Source organism: Gallinula chloropus, assembly GCF_964237585.1.
Source record: "Gallinula chloropus genome assembly, chromosome: 5".
Lineage (NCBI taxonomy): Eukaryota > Metazoa > Chordata > Aves > Gruiformes > Rallidae > Gallinula > Gallinula chloropus.
In genome coordinates, this window is record NC_140090.1 from 18,319,997 (window position 1) to 18,335,032 (window position 15,036).

The 15,036-nt window shown below is 37.9% G+C and overlaps 1 protein-coding gene across 1 annotated transcript in view; it reads left to right on the forward strand.

The window, feature by feature from the left end:
• The first annotated feature begins 13,883 nt into the window (after positions 1 to 13,883).
• PSMD14 (proteasome 26S subunit, non-ATPase 14) overlaps positions 13,884 to 15,036 on the forward strand; it is a 46,696-nt gene continuing 45,543 nt past the window's right edge. The window contains exon 1 of the mRNA XM_084265632.1: positions 13,884 to 13,965. The gene's annotated coding sequence lies outside the window, so the exon portion shown is untranslated. The remainder of the gene's footprint in view (positions 13,966 to 15,036) is intronic.

The following is a 15,036-nucleotide window of genomic DNA, read 5'->3' on the forward strand; positions in this document are numbered from 1 at the left end:
ATCAATGATTTAATAGCACAAGTATGACAGCAGTAAGAAGGAAAATGTATCCCTTTTTGGCACTTTCTCTAATCTCTTTTATTCTATGAACTATCTAGAGGTGCAGATGGAAATATATTGGTTTCAGACTTACTTAACTACATTAAACAGCCAGATCTTGATCTTTTTTTCAAGCATTGTAGTATCTTTTCAGATCTTTTTGCTGAATTACAGTTTTCCGAATATTATCATTCCAAAAGGATCACAATAATTATAAGGATAAGCAATAATTATATGTAGTCTTTTCCAGTCAGTATTTCCAAATGATCAAAATCTATACATACCAATTTCCTTTAAGTCCTTTAAGTGCAGGCAAACAGATTTCTTCACTCTATTTAACCAGATACATACTAAGAACTAAGATGTTATGTAATTTCAATAAAGTGTAGACAGTTCACAACAATGCCTATGTGTTTCGTTGTTATAGTTGTTGTTGAGTCCTGTGCTCCCTCTAACATAGTGAATTAAAAAAAAGGATCAGATAAATACAGGCCTTATGTGCAAAGTAATTAAATTTGCAACTAATAAAATGTGTTTACAATTTTTGAGAAAAAATATTGTCTGCATTTTATTACTTTAAAGGTTATTTTTAAAATTCATTTCTAAAGCAGCTATTTTAGTACCTTTAATCTGATTTATTTCATAGTGCTTTAAAATGTCTACTATGGATCTAAGAACATACAGTGTTTAAAAGAATGAACAGAGAAATGCTGTTGTTAACACAACATGCTAAGATGATAGCAGTACTGAAAATTAGGACATGCTGCTCTTACCTTAGAGAGTAGTTAGACTTTTAGAAGACTAATTAGACTTTTAGAAGGAGGCTACTTTCCTTCTGGAGACAACAGCCTCCTTTTTGTTTGTGCCTCTGTTCCGTTCCTTAAAGCCATGGCTTGATCATACATTCCAGTGCTCTGTTCTCTCACAATAGCAATGTATCTCTTTCAGCAATACTCCTCTTTCTTCTTCTTCCTTTTCTTGGAGAATAAAATGGCTACAAATGGCCAGTATGGAAGACTTATCACTTCAGATAGCTCCAATTATGATATTTCTATAAAGATTAATGGCAGCAGTTGAACTGTAAGCAGCAAAACCAAGTCTTCTCCATATGAAAGCTTTGTTCAGGCACTTTAGCTTTTTCATTGACAACAAAAAGAATAGAGACTTGCAGTCATTTAAAAAGTATGCAACAGATAATATAAATAAATTCTTAGAGATATATAATTAAATTAATTCAATTTCTTCAGTCTACCCATCAAGTGCTCAATACCTTAAGAGTTTGTATTGAAATATATATCCTAGATTCTCCAAATATAAAGTTAGTAACTACTCTCTCAACATACTCTGATTTCTTTAGTGTTTAGTTTAAAATTAAGCAACTTGGTTTGCTAGACAGTTCATCAAAGAATTCTATAGAAGGTAAAAACTGTGAGATTATTCTTGCTCATCCTCCAATCATGCAAGCAGAACTCCCTCTAATATGGTTTATAATTAATTTTCCACTTTAAGTATGTCAAGTATTAGGGCTTTCATCCATCTTCTTTCAAGACTGAATACATAGTTTAAAATTAATGCAACTAGGCCCTACTCTTTTAAAACAACTAGACATTTCAGTTTGAAAAGCAGCTACTGTGCAAGCAGCCTGACTTAAAGAGAAAAATACAAGGAAATTCTGGATCCATAATTCACCCTCCACCTTCCGACCCCACCAACCGCCATATTAGTGTGCCCCCACCAAAATACCAGCTTGTGTTTACAGTTTCGTTTCTCCTGATGGTGGATGGGCGCGTGTACACGCACTCGCTCTATGTGCACTCAATAGGATCATGATCTGGAGAGCTGAAAATGTAAACACAAGCTGGTATTGTGGTGTGACTAGCGGTTTGTGGTTTCTTTGTTTGAATATTTCAAAAATGGCACACTGGCCAGAACTAAAGAGGAGGAAAGCAGAGCTGCTACTTCTGAGAAAATTTGATGGTTCAAGCATTCACGTTTCAGGTCGATATAAAGGGCTACACAATTGGGATTGATACTTTATTTTTCACATGGTCCACTAAACTTCAGTGCAGAAATTCTGTTTTCAGGGATAGCTAAAATATACTTTGCTCTTATTTCACATAATGAGGAATGCCCTGCTTGTTTAGGTGCCCACTGAGCAATTTTTTACAATTTAAGAATGCTCTATTCATCCAAAGGTGTCTGTTATCATGTGACTAAAGTAGGGAATATGTTTCAGTATTCACAGGATAAGCTCATTTTAGGTGACTACAGATCATTCTGGATGGTGAAGCTGGCCATTTTCCTAATTCAAGTTCAAACATGGATTCATATGTGGACCAGAGATCTGAAGCAGAGCTCTGAAATGCCATATCCATACAGTTACAAGAGCCTGTGCTTAAATCAGCATAATTTCAGAAATAAGCTTTTTCTTTTCGCTTCACTGCAAGTAAATGAAGCAGACTGACTGCATGAAAAGACCAAGAGTCAACACCCTATTTTTTCTAAGTATATTGGCCAGTCCTAATAAAAACTCTTAACATCAGTATTGTTTTGATACTGTTCTCAATGTGTCTGGGAGGAGGGAAGAGGAGTGAAATTCAGTTTATTAAATACTGTATTATGTCCTGTTAAATTATCATATTATACTTTAAAACTTTTATTTTAATAGGCTTATCAAAAGTAGATATTTTAAGTAAGGAGGGGTTGGGTTTTTTCAATAATTTCTTTTAACCAGAGTTGCAGGCTGGTTCTAACACTTATACACATACTATACATGCTCATCACTGCAAATTTAAACAACAGCTCAAAGCACAATTCTAGAAAAGATTGAAAAAAGCAGAGTAGTCTTCTCGAAGCAGTGAAAAAATACAGAAATTCTACTGGTATTCATGCAACAACTCTTTATTCAAGAAGAGGGACAGTTCTGCAATTAATACCAGTGTTCCATATAAGAACAGTGGTGTTATTGTTATAGTAACTCACAGCTCATGAAAAGAGCATCTAGTTTATAAATACTTACTTACTAGTCTCATTTGATCGAAACATATCTGTCACATAAAAAGCAATAAATTCTTTCTTAAAGTATGCATTACCTTACACACACACAAAAAATTGTACAATAATAACACTCAATTTTTCTCTTCAAAAACTTATGTGTATTTTAGAAACATTTGATCACTTTTACACAAACTGCACAACTGCAATGCCATCATAAGGTAGAACATCTTGCTTCTTTTTAATGCATTACTCTATATAAGCACCCTCACAAAGACAGCTTGTGAGCATTTCACAAATTATAATAATGGAACCACCTACATGTATATCAGTGCTGACAGATCTGGATCATCTTATTTTCACCTGCAGTAAGTTCAGACTCAGCTGAAAACTAAATTATACAATGAACAGCTTTGTTGTAGGAATATGCATGGCCTTATTTTCCACCAACATTTGCAGAACAAACACATGCAACTAGCATAGATATTTAATATCAATTGTAATAAATACTAATGATCTTGCACTGTAACATACAAATCATACAAATCAGAGATGAAGTTCATCACTTCCTTTTTTTACATACTGCACTAGAGCAGGATGGTTTTGTCTGTGCTGGGACACACCTGTTCATCAGCCATTATCAGCATTAGTTTAATATACAAAAAGGAAAACATATCCAGAAAGATCTTAATGCTTTTAGTTGATGCTACCAGTAGCATTTCCACTGACAATATCATGAATTAGATAAATAATTAACTAAGGGAGAATTTAGCATTCAGTTATTACACAAAATACCATAGAATTCTGATGACCATTTGTAGTCAGAACCTTTACTCTATGCTGTTCTTAAGACAGTGGCAGTTCTCGTCTAAAATAAGAGGACTGCTAACTGAGGTGATAATACCACTCAGGAATTTCTCTGCTTTAAACACCAATATAGAGCAAGAAGACCAAATACTGGTCTTACTCCTTGGGCATTGTAGAACAGTTTATGCTAGGATGGATTGAGTCATACAGAACATGTTTGTAACTCTTAAAAGGCAAAGATGGCTTTATTCACAGTATTTCCTTGTGTTTGAAGATCTCTCTTAACCGTTTTTTCTACAGAAATATAAATATATACTCCATGCAAACATGAAATGAATTTGTGTGCAATACTACATAATAATACATGCCTTCCCCTCCTACTGGCATCAGTCAATGTAAAATAAAATAAAACCATCGTTCTTTAGTAAGCTTTATGAAACAGCATATTTAGCACTCTAAGCTGCTTCTACAGAAAAAGCACCCTGCTTATTCAATTGGCAAAATGACAAAGACCGCAAAAGGCAATAGATCTGTATGCCCAAATTTAGACAAAGTGGATTCTTCCTCCTTAAAAATACCATTTAATTCAAATATATAAGGTACAGCTGCTTTCTCTGTCATGAGAAAGTCTTCATACTATTTAAGGGGCTTTTTAAAATTTGTATAATAGAACATAATGCTAGAAGCAACAAGAAACATAACCTACCTACTTTATAGCAGCACATAATTATAACAACACTTGAATAAGAAAAACTTTACTTCATTCATGACATTAATGTAATCCAAATCAGTTGAGTATAGCTGAAGCCCATCTTAAATTATAAGGGAAGTATGAAAGCTAACATGAATTTTTCTGGTAAACAGTGAAGAAAATTTAACAAATGTTCAGGCAATGAACAGGAGCTGAAAGAAGTACCATAAAAATAAAAGGTCTACACCATGTTAACATTGTAAACAGCTCACTGACTTTAAGGTTGTTTGAAAACCAGCTGCAATATCAAAGGTGTTTTCAAATAATTAGAAGCATGATTACTTTTCACACAGCAGGCAGCCTAATCTTATGCTTGAAAACAGGATGGGTGGCTTGCATGTACAAAATTCTTTGTTACTTACATATTTTTGTGTATAAGATTATCACACACAAAAGTACAGAACTAGATTGGACAGCATCCATACAGTCACCAAGATAAAATGTTGCAATAGCTTCAAATTATTTTCCCAAAAATGAAAACCAGAAAACTTTTCTTTAAAAACTGTGTCCTGTGCAGACCATCAGAAGTCATGGTTTAAAATACCTGGGTTCTATACCAAATTATGATTATTTGAAGAGATTTTATGATAGTCTACACATGATGATCATTACTGAGAATTATTTTTCCATCACTTGCTTAAGGAACAAACCCATAAAAGATTGTATAGAGAAAAACTGAACAAACTCATTTTGGAAGATTTTCAGTGGGATGGAAATCCTTAAAGTTACTGCTTATGTGTACCATTAAGAATACAGTTTGCTGTCTTCCATTACAAAAGATCAGAGCTAGGTTACCTATCACTCATACAAAGAATATTAACTATGAGTGTATTACTACTATTACGAAATCCTACATCTATTACCAAGAACAAAGTCAGTGGGTAAAGTAGAGCACAGAATTTGACCTTTAAAAATATTTGTAAAGTTTCCTATTTTCAAGAGAGACAGACATATTTTGCTGAGTGGTTAATGAATTCAGGTAGTGACCATTTGACCTGGGTTTTTGAAAGTAATTAGCAGCTCCAGTTACCTGAAAGATGGAGCTAAGATGAGCAGGCAGTTTTGAATCAGTGTGTTTCTAATTAAAAATGATGTTACTTACAGTCAGTCAATAGAAGTTGTAAGCATCTGTGCTCATAAAGAAACATGCAACAAAGGATTGACGACTTTTTAGAGGCTGAAGAGTTGCTGAATACAGCAAGGGAAGGATGTTGAATACAAAAGGTAATTGTTAGCCAAATGAGATTATCACTCTTGCTTAAAATTATTTTTTAGGTAACTTGGAAATATTACAGAATCACAGAATCATAGGGGTCGGAAGGGACCTCGAGAGATCATCGGGTGCAACCAGATTATATGTAATATAATTAATTTCTATACCAAAGTTTTGTGGAAAAGGGAAACTTTTTCCCAATACTGAAAGGATCAAATAATTGTATTAGCCTGGAAGGGCTGAGAAGGGTACTGCAGGCATGCCAAAGAGTGGAAATTGAAGTATTCCAACACCAGTCTTCTAAGTTTCTACAATACACAAAAATACTATTGTAAGGCTCTGATGGCATTAGGTAATTTCTAGGGAGTAATTATGGTAAGAAAAGATTATTGAGACTAACAATTGTATTTATTCCACCCAAAATTTTGTATTGCACACATGCCATGTGAATCATTATACTGTATTTCAGATATTTTAAACAATGTAAATTCATGACCTATAGATGGCAACAACTCAAAGACCACAAACTATTTTTAAGGCAGATCTGCGGACTACGGGAAAAAAACCTGTCTGTGGAGTATCTCAAACCACAAACTCTGCTTCTAAAGCAATCTCTGAAAGACAATTAAGAAGTTTATGTATGTCAGTATAATCAATATGTATGACATATCCAAAATAGTCCACTGAAATTTTTATGATTACACAAGTCAAAAGAGATTGAAAACTAAGCCAGATACTGACATAAATAGTTGGTTGAAATAAAACAAGAGCCAAAGTGAACTTTAAGGTTTGGACTACTATCAACAAAGTTTGAATATTAATAAAACTATGGAGAAGATACAAGTCCAGGTCTTTTCTTGAACTTCAATAACTAGCAATTGATATCTGTGCATTAAGTTCTCCAGGCTATTAAACCAGCTACATTTGTTTAACAAGGTAGATAGAAAAATCTATGGTCTCAACACAAGTTTAGATATTTCTCTAGTATATTAATTCAAATCCATTAGCTTTAAAAGGCCTCAAATCATAATTATATATGATGTATTGTATTACACTTTAACAACCCAGCAACTTAGATACCAACAATACAATAATTTTAAAACTCAATGAATATCCATTTTTCATTACCTTTTCAGTATTTTTATTTAATCACAACAAGCTTTTGTATTTGCTCTTGCTTCAAATGCTCTGCTTATCCATGTGATATTTTGCTTATCTGGATTTAGACTCATTTTTATCAGTCAAATAAAATATAATAATTTAGACAGCACTATTAGACAAGCTAATAAAATCAGGACTGCCTAAATAAAGAAAAAATATGGAGGTATATGAATTTAAGGAAAAAAAATCAGAAATCTGGGCAGGATTGAGTTCCTTCAGATTATTTCTACAATGGAGATTCAAACTGCCACCACATGGTCCCAAATATTTAGGTTTCCAAACACCAACTGTTACAACATATAATTAAAGTCAGGTTATAGCCTTTAATCAACTGAATCAAGATAGCTAATGAGATAAGATAAATTGTTACTGTATTTTTTTATGGCCTAGAGCCAATATAACTAAAATAAGGATCCTGCCTTACCTGAATATGTTATTGCAAATTGCAAGTACTCTGCCTATCCAAATTACATTTTGATCAGTATTTGTAAGGAGTTTGCCTATTCAGTAGAAAAATATCCTGAAAAATTGTATTTCTGACAAATCAGGTACTAGAAGAATGACTAAACCTTTTCTATGTACTTCTAGTATTTTAACTGTGCTCAACACAGAGAACAAGACATGATCATATCTGTATAAATTGTGCACAGCTGTTTACAATGTGTATTATCTCTTATAATTTCCAAACACAGTAAGCATCAATCATGCTTTCATGTTTACATTAAATGCAGAGAATTCTGCTAAGAAGGACATGGAAGAAGGAGTCTGAGCAATGAAACAGAAAAATGCCATGGGGTGTATCTTGGTGGACTGCAAGAGCTGAAACCATCCTAAAAAAAAAGAGTCAACACAACCTGATCAATAACTTGCAATACTCTGAAAAGAAAGGCAGACTTCATGTCACAATTTTCACGTGTAAGCTAGATACGTTATTTTGCATTTAGGTCCAGTTTCTATTTAAATAGAAAGTACAGGTTCTTTCACTTCCTAAGTAACAGTGTCAATCATGAACGTTCTATAGAGGCATCAAGATAGTAAATACCTTATTTTCTGCTATATCACTGTGATTATTAGAGTAATATAACCTCTACATATTTAATTCATTTACGGAGAGCACTGTGGAATGAAGCTATGTAGCAATTCTTCATTACTTTCATGTCACCAGAGAATTTCCAGACTCTACAAATTGCATCCCTATTTGTGAGGCAATTTCAAGGGAAAAAGTTCTGGCTGAACAGAAAAATCTGGTTTTATAGCATAGAATCATCCCTGCCATCCTTTTAATAAGTCATAATTACTTTCACTGTTGTCACCATCATTATGTCCTCCAGCAGCAGAGCCCTGGATAGCTTTTCTTTAGCATATCTTTACAAGTTGAGTTGAACACAATCTATTTTCTGCAAAATGGCTGCTTTCATTGTATACAGGACACTGAACCTCTTGTGCGAGACCTTTTCACCATGTTGTGATTGATTTTACATCTATTGAAAACAAGTCTGGTCTCTGCCATTTGTTTACCCTTGTATTCTCTCTTTATGCTTTGGTATGCATTTTTAATTAGATACACTCCAGTTCTTTCACCACTAGCTAACACTTTTATTTGGGAAGCAGTCTTTACTAGCCCTGCAAATATCCGCTGTTCTTTGCAATGTCAAGTCCTTTTCTCACCTTGCTTTGACTTGGTTATCACTTATATCACAAGTAATTCATCCATCTGTTAACTGCTCCAATTCACATTACTTGGCTTTATTTTAAAGATCTTAACAATGGTCAATGGTCTCATCTGGCAGCTGGTTTCTTGTAAAAAATGTGCCTTTCCCAAGTGACATTCTTGTGAGGATCAAAATATTCACTGAATGGGTTTTATCTAGCAGTTTACAGGTCCCTCAGGCTCTCCATAGAACATATTGTATATACCCAGTGCTTTGGGCATGCCATGTGTAGCAATGTGGAGGACTTAACCTTCTTCAATTTTATTTCACTCTTCTCCAGCTTTCTGCCATGTTTTCTTTCCATATTGTGGGTTAATTCTTGCCACAAAAAAAAACGACGACACGTATTATGCATCTACATGAACGTTCAAGTTTGGATCCAGAGTGTGCCTTTAAAGCAAAACTCCCTGTTCTGGTGTGCTTTGGCGTATCTGTTTGTCCTGTGAAGCTATCTGGACTGCTGGAAGTGGATTCATTCACATGAAAAACTGTAGACTAGGAACATACTTAATACATTTTGTTTGCAAATGGGCAGCCACTCTCTGGGACTATCCAAAGTGAAAACCACTGAAAGAAATACACGTGGTTGCATGTTTAGTCCTACAGATTTGCTCCTACTAGTCTGTACTATTCCCAGCACAGACGTAGCCACAGAAGGGATTGAAATTGTCTGTATTTCTTGGTTCTCATTTCCTGACATTGGTGAAAAGCATAATATCCATTACACAGCACTTCTGTAATGGCATGTTTCAGTCCAAGAGCAGAAATATCTGAAGTACTAAAGGAGCATAAATTCCATTTTTTGGGGTCACAAGTAAGGGGGGAAACTCCAACTGAATAAATAATAATAATAATAAAAAAGAATTAGGCAAAACATCATTCCATCCCACATTAACCCAGAAAAAAACCCACAATATGTCCACTTTACATACCAACTTTTTCTTAATTTACAGTCTACATTACAGTCTTCTACAGAGTTATTTAAATAATCTGTCTCTCACGGAGTAGCACCTTTGCAATTGCCAGGGACACAAACCCACTTCTCTGTTTCCTCATAAAAATTTTCCATAGACACCCCCAACACAAGCATTTCCAGCAAGACTGATTTTTTCTTGGCCTTATCTTCTCCAGATGGTTTGCAGATAGTTCTCACACTCAGCCATCACTTTAAATAGACATAAAAAGACAAAAGTCCAGTTTCCTTTAGGACTGTATATGAAACTTGTATTGGCTGGCGAATACTGAAACTTTCAATATAAACAAGATCTTTTGGCTCCAGTTGGGGAGGGGGCTGGTATTACGGCTCACTGCATGGAATGTTTGCTTTCTTAATATGCTCTGCTTTATAAACTGGGATGGATTATATCCAAATATATTGTTACCATTCTTCTCACCCAAATTCATCTGGGTTTATACTTGTCATACTTTAATGGGCAGGTCTATGTTCTAGAAGAGATGAAAATAGTTTTGTTTGCAGGTTTTCAATAATCATATGCTTCATGATTAATGAAGCCTCTTTAAAACCTCTAACAGCCTTCTGCAGCTGATTGTAGAATTGTTGAGAAGACTAAAAAAAGTAATCTTCTTACATACTATCTTTAACTAAGCTTGCAAAATTTTATTCATTGTCTGTGACAAGACCTGTTATTAGTCTGTATGCAGCAAGGAGTTGATCAGGCATTTTACAAGCTGTTGGGGGTATCACAGAGGTCATTCTAAGCACTTCTAACTGTTTTGAGTGCTTGCCAAGTATGACAGAAGAAACCATTTTCCCATAGACAGGTTTGCCAAGACAGAGCTCCAGTCCATTCCCAGGGTAAAAGGCTGCAGTTTAAGAAACTACCATTCCTCTGTTATATTTTCAGTGTTTGACTCTCAAATGTAGATCTAAGGAAAAAAAAAAACACAAACCAACAAACAAACGTGTGCTTCTTTTGACTTTATTATCCCCTCAAAAGGATAAAGTCAGCTCTTGTACTGCCCAATGTATATTAATTCCTTAAGCTCTCTTGTACATGCTTAAACACAGAAAATATAACCATCTACATCTCTAAGGTTTTGTCCAATTCACAGTGCATTGTGTATTCTAACCCCACAGTTTCTAAAATTGTCCTTTCTGTTGGCACATGGGTGCTTTTTTGTTTGTTTGTTAATATTATAACAAAATGCCAGAGACTTGTCCTTGCACAAACAGCATTCTGTCTGCCTATGTGCAAGATCTGCAATAAAATTGTGTCCAATCTCTCAGTCTATTCATCATGTTCTACATAAAACTCCTGAATTACGTCACTCGGCTCTGCAAAATTAAACTCATTAATTACAGAGCTGCAGCAATATCGCTGCTCTAACCCAACCACAAACAGACATGGGAGAAAATCATACACCAGGTAAACCAGGAGTTAGGAAATAACGGTGCAATGTCTTAGCAAGTCTGATCCCTGTCGATTGTTTTGCGACAATCAAGGATAGGTCAGTGTGAGGAAAAGCTGAAGAATGTAACTGTCCAATCAAAAGAGGTTTTTATCACTTATGACAGCCATCCAAGTAATAAAAAAGGGAATAAATCTTGAACATTTTCATTCAACCCTGCATTACAGCAAAAGAATAAATAAAAATCTTCTATGGATTAGCAGCGGTTAGACCAAAACAATGAGGGATTCAGTAACATGCAAGAGTGCCCTTCAGATTAAATGACAATTTGGAAGTGTTTAACAACATATGGTCTCTCTTCTTTGACATATACGATTAAGAATATATCTTTTTTATATCAAAATATAAAATACCATCTGTCATAAGTACCAACTATGATACTGCCTCTATATATCCAATTAATTCACTATACTTTCTAATGTAAATATTTCTCCTGTTTTCTCCTTTTTTCTTCTTCTGTAACTATATTTATTTATAAAATTTCAATAAATGTATATATTAAAAAAGTCAATACTATGACTTGAAATGTAATTAGGAATAACAATGAAAGTCTGTTTCACTTTGTATTTGAAAGGAGAAGGGACAAATCTTCACATGGTTTGAAATTACATATCTCATTTAAGTCAGCAGGTATAGGTAAACTGATTTTTCCTTGTTATACACATTAACCAGAGGAATGCTCACTTTTCATAAATATTTGTGTTTCTTTATGTTTTCAGAAGTGCAGAGTTCCTTAAAGACATGTGACTGCAGAGTGAGAATCAAGAGAATGAGTATTTCTCATTATGGTGTCATGAGAACTCCAGTGAACCCAGTGGAATAAAAAGATTGCTCTTGAAATCACGGTCCAAATCAGGAAAATATATAATGCATTTCAGTTTAAAAAATAAAAATTACCTAATAAATTTATTTTTAAAGTTACAAACCATAAACCCCCTTTGACCACATAGTTATTTTAATGACTTTTGAGAACATTAATATATGCAAAAGTCTCAAAATATTATCTCAAGAGGATACTAAGTTTTGCCAGGTTAAAACAAGAAATAACCTAACAGCCAGTTACGTGTAAGTTTCCTTTTCTATGAAACACACACACACAGATAAAGACACGCACAGACAGACACACATACATCATATACTCTTTTCTGAATAGTTTGGCTGTGGGTGCAGCAATAAACAGCACCAGTTTATAGTTTGCATTAGTAACATGAAAAAGAAATGACTGAACCTCAATATAGACTACATTTTACACCTTTTGCTTTTTAAGAACCTTTTGGAAATGTTAACTCTTCTGACTCTCTCAGCCTAGGAAAGATCTGAAAAGGGATGGAATAGATAATCATAGGAACATTGTTTTTCAAAAGGATTTCGTCTCTTAAAAAAAAGAATAGCAGGTATCATGGGAATTCACTTTCTTTTGTTTCATTTTACATTCAACACAACATAAACCCCCAAGATTTCTGAACCTGCTAAAGTGCCATGGAAGGGGTAACTATATCTGTTTGAGGTTATTTCAGTGAAGTTTGTAACATAGTACCTTGTAATCTGCTTCCATATAGTAGTCTGTCAGCAGAAAATGCTGGCCATCTTCTAATATTACATTCTCTATGCTTAAAGGAGCTTTCAGAAACAAACCATAATGGTCTTCTTGGTCACTGATGCTGGAAACTTTATATGCAGTCCTAATAAAGTGCTTTCATAGGTTCTTGTCTGGTATTTTCTAAAATATTTGTAGTATTTCAGTAACTAGATCTAAATTAACTTATAAAAAATCATTTAGCCATAAAGAGTTCCACAATATGTTCACATAGTTTGAGAAAGTATTTCCTCAGCCTTGTATTTTCCTCTGTTACAAGAGTTTTACAATTCCAGGCTGCTTCTCTGCATCACTTATCAGCATGCACGCTTTTATCTGATTATTGGTTTGACTTCTTCATATGGCAAAAATTCTCACTTTCCCACTTCCGCTTATGCTGGTTTTATACATATGACCATTCTTATTACTCCTAAGTCTTCCTATTTTCTGTAATACTGATTTTGGGAGGAGTACCTGTGGTACAGTTCCTATTACAGTAATAATTATTGATTTGACAACACATTCATTGGTTCTTCAGCCATCCTATTGTCTAGCTATTTGAACACAGGTACCATTTGGCTGCAATCTGATTCTGAGCCATGGACAGTGTTAACTCAGAGCACTTGCCAGCAAAGCACTTTCCACTCAGCGTCACTTAAGAGACCGTGTCCCTCTGAAGGTCTCCACTCCTGAAAGCTCCAAGTAACACTGACAGCTATACATTTGCTACTGCACGATACTGCAAGCACAACAGACAAGGCAGGTGCGGCCACCGCATTCCACTGCCTCGGGTTTCTCCGGGGAGGGGGCAGGCTCCCAGCGGCCTCAGGCCCAGACGGGCCATTGCTCGTTCTCTAGCCTCGCCGTCCCTGGGCCTAGCCTGCAAAGCTGCGCCGGGGACGCCGCAGATGGCCGCGGCCTACGCGCCCCAATGACACAGGGGCGAGGCCTCCTCTCTCGCCCCGCCTGCCAGAGGAAGGCCGGCGGCCACAGCAGCCGCCCGCGCCAAGGCAGGCGACGGCTTCATGGTCACAGCTGCTCCTGAGCGCGAGCGCCAAGCGCGGGTCCGCCTGCGGCACGCGCCGTTGCCAGGCGGGCCGCGTTGCTACGGCTCTCGGCCTTCTCCCCCCTCCCCGAGCTGCGGGGCCGGAAGCCCCCGCTGCGTGCCCTTTGAACCGGGAAGTGCTTGCGGAGGCCTGGGCGGACTCGGTTTGAATGAAATCCGGCTGATTCACGGCGGCCCGGGTCGAGGTGGTGTGGCCGGGGAGAGTTCCGCTCCGAGGTGAGGGCCCGGCGGGATGGGCGCTCTCGTCGCAAGGATCCTCGGGGGCCCGGCGCGGCCTTCAAGGGCCTCTCTGTGGCGTGGGGTGGCTTCTGCACGGCGGGAGCGGGGCCTTCGGGGAGTGGGCCCGAGCGCCGGTCTGGGAGGCGGGCGCTGGGGACGGGAGCGTCGCCGTCCCGTCCCCGGGAGGGGGGAATGGGGTGGGTCCAGTAGCCCCGGGGGCAGTTTTCGCCCCGTGGGCCACCGGCCTAGGCGGAGAGCACGCTGGGCCCCGTGGGTTCGGCGGCGCCTGCCCGCGTTCGTGCTGCTTACGCCGGAGAAAGTTTGGGCAGCGGCGGTGCCGGGGCGGCGTGTCCGTAAACAGGCGGAGCGAGGCGACAGGAGGCGGCCGGGCCCTGCGGAGCGGAGCAGGGCAGGGCCCCACCGGTGGAGCGGGCCGCCTGGGCCTTGGCGCCTCACGGGCCCGGGACGGTCCTGCCTCCTTCCCGGCTGAGAGCGGCCGCCGTGTTTAGCTTCGTCAGTGCCCGCCTTGCAGCCGGTGTTTCGGGCTGCCGAGTGTGGCAGGCGGAGCCTCCGAGCGCGACTCAGTTTTGCGGGCAGCAGCGGTCTGCTTCCCTGGAGGGGCCTCACGGGCTGGGACGCCGCTGGCTCTGGAGGGGAGCGTTGCGAGGATCCCCGTCGGTGTGCGGCTCGGATTGGGGGGGGTGGGGGTGGCGAAGGCAGGGCGAAGCGTTGACCGCAGTACGCGAAGGAGAAGAAATCTTTAGTCCGCGTCAGGAAAGCTAAAACAGTGTGAAGTAGGGAAAGAGCGATAGTCAGAAGTAACTGAGTTGTTTCTTTTATGGAGCAGACTTAAATTTGCTTTGAAAACGACAGTTTTGTGGTATAGTTGGATACTTGTAAACAGTTGACGAATCTGAGTATGTGCTGATGTCACTTCTTAAAGTTGTACTTGTTTCCGGTACGCTGTAGAAAACGACATAACCAGCAAGGACTGAGAGAAATGTTTTTTTTAAAGTTTTGTGGGAATGTATTTGAAAGCTATATATAGCGGAAACGGCACTAAGCAAG